The sequence below is a fragment of the Eupeodes corollae genome, chromosome 2 (genome assembly GCF_945859685.1).
Source record: "Eupeodes corollae chromosome 2, idEupCoro1.1, whole genome shotgun sequence".
Classification (NCBI taxonomy): Eukaryota; Metazoa; Arthropoda; class Insecta; order Diptera; family Syrphidae; genus Eupeodes; species Eupeodes corollae.
Window position 1 is genome coordinate 35576982 of NC_079148.1, and position 12326 is coordinate 35589307.

Genomic DNA, 12326 nt, shown 5'->3' on the forward strand with positions numbered 1-12326 from the left:
CATTGTTTTCGTTTGAAATTCAAGGATCTAAGGGATGTGTGGATAATGGGGGATAGGTCGTTATTCTTGGTCCTTATTTTTGTTGAACACTCGTGATGTGTGTTGTTTGGGTCGAAGAGGTCTTGCGGGAATAATAAATGCTATTATGTTGGGTCACCTAAAAGGATTACTATTACTTTTGATAGCACGCAGTATTGCGGGTTAAATAGAATTGGCTTAATTGGGTGAGCCTTATACGAATTTATTCACCACCAAAATAGTGTTCTCTGGATAGATGGACAACAATGTTTATAGTTGTGCTTTGTTTAGATACATACATACATTTGAACATAAACCTGGAATTTCAGCGCAAGGACATTTGAGAATACTTACAAATTAAGTCTGAGAAGACGATATGGTTTGAGGAAGGTGTACATTTAACATCAAACAAAAGCCGAATTGGGTCGATGTTATATCACATGTTACATATAATTATGCGATAAAACTTTACTCTCAAAACTTCATATTAATTGCAAACATAAAGGCTTTTAGGTTTTACTAAAAGTTTTTGATTTTATAGGCATACTCAACTCAATCCACATTTATAGAAGAAACCTTCCCAAATAGCTATGATGTGGTTTTATGACATTAAATACGAAAATTCTCTTGAATAACATGTGTTTGAGTAAAGCTTATATGAATATCCTGGATTTCCATATATCATGATGTCCATGTCATAAAACTCAAATAATATATAAAGATCCTTTTTCACTTGGTAGAACTTCTTAAACCTTTTTGAGAGTTTTGTTGATTTTGGTTGATCCTTCGAAGTAAACAAATAAAGTTTTAATATTAAAATTATAATATCTTACTATAAAGTTGATGAGTGTGTTTTTGTGGTCCAGCTGGAGCCTAATAAATCTAAATATATGTCTTTAAAGGGTGTTTCTTCTAAGAGGTAAAGAACTTTGAAAAGGAAGAAAACAAAATGATTTTTTTTTAAATTGACCGAAAGATAATCTTCTAACATTATCCTAAATATGACATTTGGAAAATGGCCGCCCAGGTTATTTTGCACGAAGCCTTATTTGAAGGTCCAGTTTTTGACGACATTTTCAAACATTTGTGGCAGTATACTGGCAATAACTCGAAGTATGTTGTGCTCCCAGTGGATGGCTTATGACTTACCGGTGGAGAATAGGGACTTCACATATCCCCAAAACCAAAAATTAAAGTGGCTTTAGATGTAGAGCGTTTTTCGAAAACTATTTTAACTAACAAATAAAATGAAAGTAGTTTATAAAGGTGAAAAGCTTCACATTAAAAATTATACACATTTTATAGTACCTAACAATGCACGAAGTCCTTTTTTCAGTCGACTATATTGAATTGAGTGCTTAAATTTAAAGGGCCGATATAGAACGTGAACTATACCCTAACTTAAAGCTTTGGTCTGCATTTTATTTAAAATTTCTCAATTTCAGCCTTATTCAATTTGAACCATGGGAAGATATACACTCAAGCAACGTATAAAAGTTATTCAGTCTTATTATGAAAATGGGCGTTCAATTCAAAATGCATATCATTCACTTCGTGATTTTTTCGTTCACCGTCCAAATGGGCGTACAATCGGAACAGTCGTGAAAAAATTTGAGAAAACCGGGTCTTTAGGAGATGTGTAAACAACATACGCATATTCGTGCAGCTTTTGCTGCAGAAAATAAGGCTGTTGTATGAGAAAGTGTGTCTGAAGAGCCGGCCATCTCAACTCGTCGTTTTGCCCCACAATTGCACTGCGAAAGTATAATTTCTTTTGACGTTCGTCGGTAACTTTTCCGGAACAGAACACAATATAAGATCATTGAAAATTTTCCCAAAATAGAAAACTAAGAAAACGAAGTTTGACAAATCTTCTGCTATCAGCTGTCGAAATTCCAAAAATCTCATTAGGAAACTCTTTCTTTCAGTTTTTGAATTTTACTCAAACAAGAATTTTAATAACAAAAAGCCCTTTTAACAAAAAATCTTCAAGGAATATGTAAAAATGAAAATGCAGATTTGTATAAGGTAATAGTGAAAGGCGAAGTAAGCTCCTATATTTTGACCAACATTTTCTTTAACTTTTACGTTGGAATTTTATTGGTCTCTTCGACCTTGTTGCAATATCCAATAAAAGATTGATTTTTTAATAATGATGAACTAAGTCATTCCATTTAAAGTTTGGAATATTTAAAAAGTAGTTTTCAAGCATCTACAAATACAATTTTAATCCTTTATTAGTGCCTCCTTTTTTCTACCGATAGTAAAAATTTGTTAAATCCACAGTTCTTTAAATGTTATTCCCAGAAACAAAATGACTGTGCTTAAGACTTTATTCTTCTAATAGGTATATATATAAAGGATTCTTCCAGAATTTATTTTTTGGTGGTTTTACTTTCCCATCTTCAGTTATTTTTTTTTTGTTCTTGTTCTAATCTTCGTCTCAGGAATGTTTTAGAAGAGAAACTCGGGACTTACAAAATATCTGGGTTAAATCGTTTGGCATTTTCAAGAGTGTTCACCTGAAAGTAACTGCATTTACCATCGCACACAATTTGGAGGACTGAAATATTTTTACCTTTTTTTTTTCTTCTCCTCCTCCTTTCTCTCTCTCTCTAAGTTCTGTCAAAGTCTCGACATTCTACTATAAGGCTTTAAGGAGTTCGTAGAGTGTAAATCCATTAAGATCTGATGACATACTTTTCTTTTGTTCCTCAATAGATTTTCTTATGTTTTTTTTTCTTTTCTTTTAGGTATATGGGTGAAGTGTATATAGTTTATCGTCCTTATTTAAAATGTGTGTACTGTGTATGTATTGGAAGAGTATAAAAAAGGTTTCCTTTGGTTTTTATAAATTTTATATTCCTTGAATTATAAAATCTATATCTACATACCTTTCTTTAAACACCAACAATATAAAGCTATCAAGAAAATGCGACAACGATAGGGTTTTTGATATTCAAAAAAGGGGTATTTAAGGATTACACGTTTTCTGTGATGCTCTGTTGGTTTTGTTCTGTGGTTTTGTTGGTTGTCGTTTAAGTCCACCCTTTGACCTTTGTCTGTTGTTTGAAGGATTTGATTTAAATCTAACAGGTTTCAGTGTTAATGTGACGGGTCACTTTTTTCAAGAAAAAAAAAAGGAATTTGTAATTCTAATGCCTTCTAAGTCCTTAAACGACTTGTTATCACCCTTTAAATGATATATTAAGTAGTTGAAAGAATTTTGAGGGTTGGCAAAAGAAGTATTAAATTCTTTTTTGAAATAACTAACAAATTTAAATTCCAAAACAGGAAAAACTTCATTATTTTAAAAACATTTAAACAAAATTAAAGCCGATGGAAAACATTTTCCAATTAGAGAGTTAATAAAGAGTCCTTTTAAATACTTGTTTACGAACTTGACACACTCACCAAAAAAAAATTAATGATTTAGGTAGCAATAAATTAAATCAAAGTTAATTCATCTCATAAAAAGAAAGCTTGCATAACATTAATAAACCAAAAACATGACCAAAAGCTTCGAATAGAGAGTCCCGAACATCGAAACAAAAAGAATCCTACAGGAACAACCAAAAAAAATCTACTCACGATTCCAATTAAGTTTATTGCCTCATAAACATCTGAGACTTTTATCCAAATGGCCCTTATTGTTATTGAATCAGAGAGAGCTTGTTTTTTTCTACTTACCAACTAATATTCTATTTTTGGCCATTATCTGGCAACACTTTCTCTTCCGGGTTTAACGATTTATGTTATATGTGTGGGTACTTACAAATACTTTCTATATAAAAATATTGATACGATACGATACTGTGTCATAGTAGCCTTCGGTCGGTCTAGTGCTACTATATTCGTCCAAAAAAAGGACTCTTCGAACTCTCCATTGGCATGTCCTTTATAAATTACTAAGGCATTATGGCTACTTATTTTAGCTAATTTTTGACACATTACTACCAATAAATAAAAGCCACAAAAAAGATATACTGATGGAACAGAACAGAGTTCATAATGCTCGTAGTACATTTTAGATATATAGAGAAGACTGAAACAACTGTACCTAAACAATATTTCAATCTTGATTAACGACTTCTCTCATAAGGCATCCGAAATATTGAAGCTTTTTTTGTTTTAATTTTATTCTGAGGGGGTTGATATTCCCCGAGGTCGGAGCGTGGGTGTGGCGTTATTCCTCAATTTTTCTACCAATTTTTTTTTCTTTGAGATGATAGCAAGTCGAGATTAATGATTGTCGATTTATCTAAATATGCAAAGAGCACAAACATATCATCTTCAAAAAGTAACGATAACAATAAAGATGTTAACACACCGTATATTAAATGAAATGGGGGGATTCAAGATGTGTCTACTATGTACCTATAAGTCAAATTCATACATATTAATAAGTCTAGAGTTTGGAGGGGCTTAGTGCCTATGTACATCAAACTTTATGCGCAAGTAGAAAAATGGAGCCAGTTGTGTTATGTTTAATGTTTTTTTTTTATTATTAAAAGTGCTGTCAGTCAAGGAAGTATTGAATACTATAAATTAAATTTAATTAATTATGGTAGAAGAATTATGGAAGACATTGCCGCCAGGGGGAATATAATATGTCATTGTTCCAAGGGAAGCACGAATACTATATAAGAAGTTCCAATTTATGAAGTACTTTAAACTTTAGATACAATAAAATAGCAATTTTTCTTATTTTTTAATAAGAAGCCATATGAAATCAAGGACTCTACTGGTTCAATAAATTCGTCAATTCCTCGAAAAGAGCAGTGTGCATGAAAATTCCATTTCTTGATGAAAGAGTATGTCAAGAAATCATATTCTCGAATTTTAGACGATATCTATTGACAAAAGATTCTAGCAAAAGTCAGTACATGATGAACATTTTCGACAGGCTAGCCTCACGCGTTATCGGTTCATATTTTTTTTTTTTGAGAACGGTAATAGGCCATGATAGTAAACAGCGAAGTTTATACGTCTATATGAGTATTATTTTTTTTCTCAAGAATTTGATATTCTAGAAACTTACTACATGAGTATTTAACACGATGACTCTACTTAGTATTTTGGAAAAACAACAGCAATTCACGGAAATTTTAAAAATCATTTCTCGTAATCAGGATGAGATGAATTGGCCACTGAGATGGAATCGACGACGTTAAGATTCCTTCTTGAAGTTTTCTTAGTCTTAATAAGACTTCATTCAGCCAGTTGAAATATTCGTATTCCTAGTTACGAATCCTTATTTCCTCTACTTCCATGATTTAGTTAATAGTTATTTATTTCATGGCTTGAAGTTGATAGTGCTGGCATTTAAAAACTGTCAAAACTCAGTTGTATTTTAAAGTGGTTCCATTAATAAGTTGAATGTTTTCTAACAACAAACATAACCATTTTTCTAAAACCAAGAAGCTGATCAAATTATGAGGAAATTGGAAGTGTAATAAGACGCAACAGTCCGTTGAGAACTATAGCTTTGTGACTTACAACTCTAAACCATTCCTGTGTGCGATTAATGTTGACAGGGACGACGCGGACCTACAATTTTGAGCCGACCTGAACGTGTAACAGAAAAAGCACTTTTCATGGGAAAATTTTTCAACTCCTCGCAAAAGAAAAAACTACAGATGACACGGGGAAGAGATTAAACCCAAGACCTCTCGCATGACTGTCCAACGCACTAACCTAACTAATATCGTAAGAAATAAGAATGATCGCAATCCACTCTCGGTCAAAAATATTGCTTCTGAAAATGCAATTTGGTAATGATACAAATTTTGCGATTTCCAGAGATAAGAGATTTTTTAGCCGGTCTATTGAAGATCATGACTTTAACAATATTTAGTTTCAACGGAAGGGGGCAACCAACTCGATTAATTATGACTTGAGTTCAGACAAATTGTTTTTTTCTTTATAAGAAAGGTTCTGGAGTACTCTCAGACTTTTTTTTATAACAGGACAAACATTAAATAAAGCTTAATGTCTATCTGAGTTTCTTCCTTCCGTGAGTAATAAAACTAAAAATCCCACTAAAAATCTCCAATCTCGATGGGTTTTCAACCCTCTTGAAAAATCTTAACTTTTCTAAACATCAACTTAATGATAAATTTTTAAATTTTCACCTCAGTAAATTCGCCAATTAGCGCAATTGCCACATCCACAAAAAATTACTGTTTGGTGTGGTTTACATGCTGGTGGTATAATCAAGCCATATTTTTTCCAAAATGGAACCGGTTAGGCAGTTACTGTAAATAGAGTTCGCTATCGCGACATGGAAACGAACTTTTAATGGATCGAATTGAAAGGTTTGGATGTGGAAGATAGCTCTATTGTGCGACAAATTCAATAGCTATGATGTCTCATGTCAATTGGACGCTAAGATTATATGATTTGACACCTTTAGACTTCTTTTTGTGAGGTTATTTGAAAGGAATGGTGTACGTTGACAATCCAGACACTATTCATGAGCGAAATGATGAGATCATTGGCACATTTAAGACATATAACCAGAATAATTCATTAGCGTCATAAAAAATGTTGGCTAGTATGTCGAAAGAAATATTCTTATTTCTTCAGAATTAATATTAAATGTCGCCAAAATGTATGTCAATGTGAATGCTAACCTTTTGTCCGTATGCTACAAGTCAAAGAATTAACAAGTGAAACTTAAGCACTGTATCAAAAGATCGTATTGGACATTTCCTATGTCCCTTGTAAGCTTCGTATGGAAACAAATTCTCAAAACCGACTACAACCCCTTTTTTAATTTGAGATTAATAAATAGAGTGTTTTCAGTATTTTTTTCTTTAACTCACTAAGTGGCTTTCAAAATTGGAAAATTCAAACCTTATTATAAAATAAAATGTCCATAGCAATTGTATAGTTGTGTGTGTTCTACTTAGTTCTCCTTTCAAAACAGTAAAATAGTTCTTCTAATTCATCAAGACTATTCTGCTTGTTACCATTCTGTGTCCCCTTTTTTTTAACACAATAATCCAAATTTTCCCACCACATCCTTATTTTATAATCGTTGCTTTGAAACTTCCCCCACATAGTTCAAGAAACTTTATACATTTTTGTCCTTGAAAGACTTAAAATACGAAATAAAACAAAAAACAACCTAAACTATAAAACAAGTATAAGTAACATATTTACACTATAAAAACTTTCTGTCAAAATGTCTCTTAAGTCAAATTCATGAAAATAATTTTTTCTTATTTTGTGTCCTGTTTTCTTTTTCTTCCTTACAGAATTTTCATTTTACATGTACAACAACACCATTGCAAAGGACATCAGTTGGGGTAAGTTGTTTTAATATGCCAAATTCTAAACTTCCTTTCTTTTTTATTCTTTGTTTACAATTTCTACACTGTATGCAAATCAGGGTAATGTGTTGATGGTGTGGGTGTGGTTGGGGTTGGGTTTGGGGTTTAACTTTTTATTATATTTTTCTTGTTATTTTGTGTGTTTTTATATTTGTTGTTGTTAATATTGTTCTTGGCAACTTTATCAGGCTGGAAATGGAAATGTTTGGGCAAAAAGCAATTCGCAACTAAACATGCAATTGAAAGAAAATATAAGTTTTTATCCTGTGTTATACTTCCTGTTGAGGGGGAAGAGGATTGTAGTTGCTCCTGATGGTCTCCTCCTTATACTAGTTTTCGTCGTCATCGTCTCGAATAGTTTTTTGGTGTTTTCAAATTTCATATACGGCCTCCATCAGTTCCAGTTGGTTTTTGGCTCATGATGTTGATGATGATGATGTTGATGTTCTGCTCCAGGACAGAACTCAAACAGCTATTATATCTACACCTACGCTGGCTGCGCTGGTTGCGCCTATGTAGTGCCACAACAAACACTAAAAAGTAGTCGAAATCTTCATCGTTGATGTCGACATGGTCGCCGCCTTTTTTGAGAAACTAAAACCAAACGCTGCACTGATGGTACCTTAAGCTTGAGAACCAAAAAAGTTTTATACTTGAAATGGTGCAAATTGGTTTGCTCTGCATTTCAAAATACGTAAACGAGAAGAAGAAGTAGTGAAACAGAGAAAAGAACTAAAAAAAATACATCAACTATGCTCCTACTACTTTCAGAACTAGGTCAGTGATATTCTCGCTGAGGGACAAGTTTTCTGCCAACACTTTGCTTCTATTTTTGTCCCGTCTCCTTCTTCGGTTCCGATTTGAGGCCCAGCCCGGTTCGTGGGACATGATGGTGGTGCGGTTGGTATAGGATAAATTGCACAGGAATAGTTAGTGAGAAAAAAGTAGCTGCTGCAAAGGATACAAAATATAACAAATGTAAGTAGAAAAAAAGGAACGCATTCTAAATTACATCCGATTTACATTCTTTGGGAATTTATTTACCTTTCCAGAGTTTGTAATGTGTTTTCTGATTGGAGACATGGGAGCCCTTTCTTTATACAGGAATTTGTTCCAAAGCGAATAGGTGTGGGATTAGAGAATACGAAAAAAGACACAGCATACATTTATGAGCGGTGTTTAATGGGCACACTGGGGGTTTTGTTCTCAGTAAAATTCCAGGATTAAGTATTAGGTGTTGGAAAATTGATACTTAGATAATTACAGTTGACAAGGCTCTACTGAAAATTGCTTATAGATATGAGTTTTCATTTTTAAAGCAAGGCAAACAAAGATCTTATGTACTCAATGTACAGAGTTTTCCAATGAATGGTTTTATTTAGAAAATTCAAAAATAAGATGGTTCTGTTTCAAAATTTGTTTATAAAAGCAGATACAGATTCATCACCATATCCGTTTTTATGCTTTTTTGCCACATTTTAGACAAATTCCATAAAGGTCTGGATTCGTTTCAAAAATATTCTAAAATTGGTGAATAGGTGGCGAATTGTGATAATTTTTTCGAGGAATAACAGGATCAAAAAACTTTTCCAGCAATCTTTACTACGTAATAGTTTTATCAGCCTAATTTTTGACTAAGTAAAGTTTGATCACATTGTCATTGCCAGCTCAAAAACTGCGTTAAACAGTGACACATAAAGAAGTTAGAAGGTTTTTCAACAACGATTCATAGGTTGTCCGGTTCCACAACAACATTTTATTTACGTGCCGTAAAAAAGGACTACTAGAAGACGTTTTATAAATATTTTTTTAAAATGCAATGTGAATAAATAACGTTTCGGTAGCAAAAATATAATCAACACAGCGACCTTACTTCTAGCATTGCCTAGCTAACATAATACATTGACAATATGTTATACAAAATAGAGATTTAAAAATAAATATTGTATTGAAATAGCCCGGTTGATGGATCTTCTTGACCTTTAATTATCTTTTGTAGGAAACTTTTTTATTTTTCATACTGGATCGTGAAGTTGCTCCATCAAGGAATGCGTCGTTACTTCACTGAGTTTACTGACGAACTTGACCGCTTTATGTTTGACTCAATTCTGATCGAAATAACAGGTTGTTTCGAGGATGATATCTTGCTTTGGGGTGTTATACTTGAATAACACCACATATCAAATATCTGCCTAAGTGAATTGGAATCCCCAATTCGCTGCAATTGCAAGGGTTTCAGAAATCAAGATTTGTTTAAAATAGTTGGGTGTCCAACAACTTTTATATTTCTTCGAAACATCTTCAGTACTATAGTTCGCCAATGCAATTGGAATCTTGCTGCGGCCTCGTTCTTTGACGTACATTATTTCCCCCCTCACCTGAACTCCTCCAGAGTTTCTTAAAGGTCATTTACAATTGTTTTAGAGTTCCACGATTCCTTTGATATACATACAGGCAACATTCGTATACACTGAGAGAGACAAGTTTACGCGTCGTGTTCATATAGCTCCCTAGTATTTAAGTAGCCCCACTTTACGGTAACCTCCCTGGTTCTCATGGCTGATGATTTTTAGATTAAAAATCGGATTATGTTGCTACATTTCAGTTAACAAATGAGTTAACTTAATTTTAAAAATCCTTGAGGCCTATGTGCTTATCTAAAATATGGTGTAGTTACGTGTTTGGAATGTCCTTGTCAAAAGATTGAGAAGGAATCAATCTAGAAACTAAAGACTTCGTCAACAATTTTGGCTAAAGCAGCAATATTCTCATTATTTCTTAAGCGAATCATACGGTTCTGATTCTTAACATAACTATTTTAAACTTTACGAGAAAAAGTACGAACGTAAATCGTTTCCATTTCTAGTAATGGTTTTGCTTTCACTTGTCATGTGTCAAAAGAGAACAGCTTGAAAAGTTACAGCTACCTAAGTATTATAAGTTTAGATGTCGAATTTTCCTTTTGCTACTACTAGCCATATGAGAAAGTTGCATACGAAATGTCAAAAGTGACAACGTAAAACATAAACCATAAAATATAAAAATCAACAAAAGGCAAGTAAAAATGTTTAAATGGGCTTAATAATCCTAAGCACTCATAAACCACTTTTCCGGCCTTTTAATACTTCTTTCACAACTGGCCACCACAATGTTCTACCAATGTTTAAAGGTGTTGAAGCTTTGTGAATTTTTCGAGATGAACTTGAATTTTTTAAATTCGCCATAGATGAGAAATCAGGTTTCGTAATTTAAAACTAATAAATAATAATTGTTCATCTTTCCTTCGTCTGTATGTCCTGCAGGATAAACAAGCTGGTAAATCCTTAAAATCAATAAGGTAACCTATCTTTCCTCTTTTCCTTAATTATTGTTGTTTTCCTCATTAAAAGCTCATAACTAGCGGGCAAGTCAATATAGCTCCCTCCATAGACCCTCGTCTCTTCGAACAAGTATATAATAATTATTTGTTATTATAACCGTTGAACAGTTTTAAACTTAATACCACATCCGACAAAGTTCATCGCCATATAAAGGAATAAAATCCAGGTTATTTGCCTCATTATAGACAGAATATTCCTTTTTCTTTTATTTTTGTTAGATTTATTCTCCTTCAACAAAAAAGAAAACACACAAATAAACAACCAGAGTACGTTCAGTTCAGTTCGTCTTGTAATCTCTTAAAGAAGGCGGCTAAGACTCGCCTACTCATTCCTGCTATACTGAACGGTGTATATGTATATACCTCAAAATATATAAACCTACAGAAAATAGTGTAAGAAGAAAATCAGCTATTTAAACAATGCACTCTTTTATGTTGAAGAACTTTTTTTTCTTTTATACAAAAAGAAAACACTCTCCAGTCTTTTGTAGATAAAGAGAATATAAGAAAATAAAAAAAGTCAGTATTTATAAGAAGAAGAAAGAGACTTTTGAGCACACTGAATTTTATTGACCCTAATTGCCCCCGGCTTGTCGGCTGTCAAGTACTTTACTTCGGGCATACTTCAAAATGAAAAGCGAACGCGTCAAGAACTCATTTTAGCCATTTAACCCTGCTTAGTAGCATCATCATCAACAACATTCAACATTGCCCAGATGTTAGCAATTGGAAAAAATAGGAGATATCGAAAATAAGAAAAAAATGTGTTCTTTATTATTTTTTTAAATTTTATTTTCTGTGTTTTGTTTTGATTTGTTTATGTTCGAAAAAAGAAAGCCTAATGGGGTATTGAAGTTACATAGAATTATGCTATAGGAACAAGGTATTGGTTTTGAAGAAGAATTACAGTTTTTGAGGGTATTTTGAAATTTGTAACATGTGGATTGGTTTGTACACACATCAATTATTAATTGTGTTTATTCGAAAACCATAAATAGGCCTTTTAAAAAAAGTTAATTTAGTGTGATAAAAAAGGGGTCTTCTTCATTTCTAAGGTAAATAGAAATTTCTTGTTGTAGTCTTCAGAAACAGTGTTCTTGTGACAGATCGATTGCTTTGTATTTACACAATCTAAAAGTCGGTAGTGTTTTTTTTTTAGAATAATCTAAACGATGATTTCGGACACGAAAAAGGCTGAGATGCGCCACAAACTGATTACTTCCTTAAATGTTTAAATGAGCGTCAGTAAAGAATTTTAGATTAAGATATTTTCTGTAGACATTTAAGACGAAAGCTCAATTAACTAATAAGAATTTTGGAAACGTTTTCATTTAAAAAAAAAACTGTCAAACCTATTTTTAAAATTAAAAAAAAATGTATTTGTATCAAATGAAATCAATTTCAAGTAAATGTATTTGTTTTTTTTTTATAATTTCTGGTAGTATTTTATTTATCTTGAATAACCTTCTTTTTGGGTAGGTTTCACTTTTAAAGCTGTCATCTTTTGACACTTGACAAATAAAAACTACACTTTTACCAAAAATGGAACGATATACACTTCAACAACGTATTCAAAAATATATTTTTTTTTC

The 12326-nt window shown here is 32.6% G+C and overlaps 1 protein-coding gene across 1 annotated transcript in view; it reads left to right on the forward strand.

The window, feature by feature from the left end:
- Positions 1–12326, forward strand: part of LOC129944157 (leucine-rich repeat-containing protein 24) — a 137533-nt gene that overhangs the window by 24995 nt on the left and 100212 nt on the right. The window contains exon 2 of the mRNA XM_056053368.1: positions 7281–7331. The gene's annotated coding sequence lies outside the window, so the exon portion shown is untranslated. The remainder of the gene's footprint in view (positions 1–7280; positions 7332–12326) is intronic.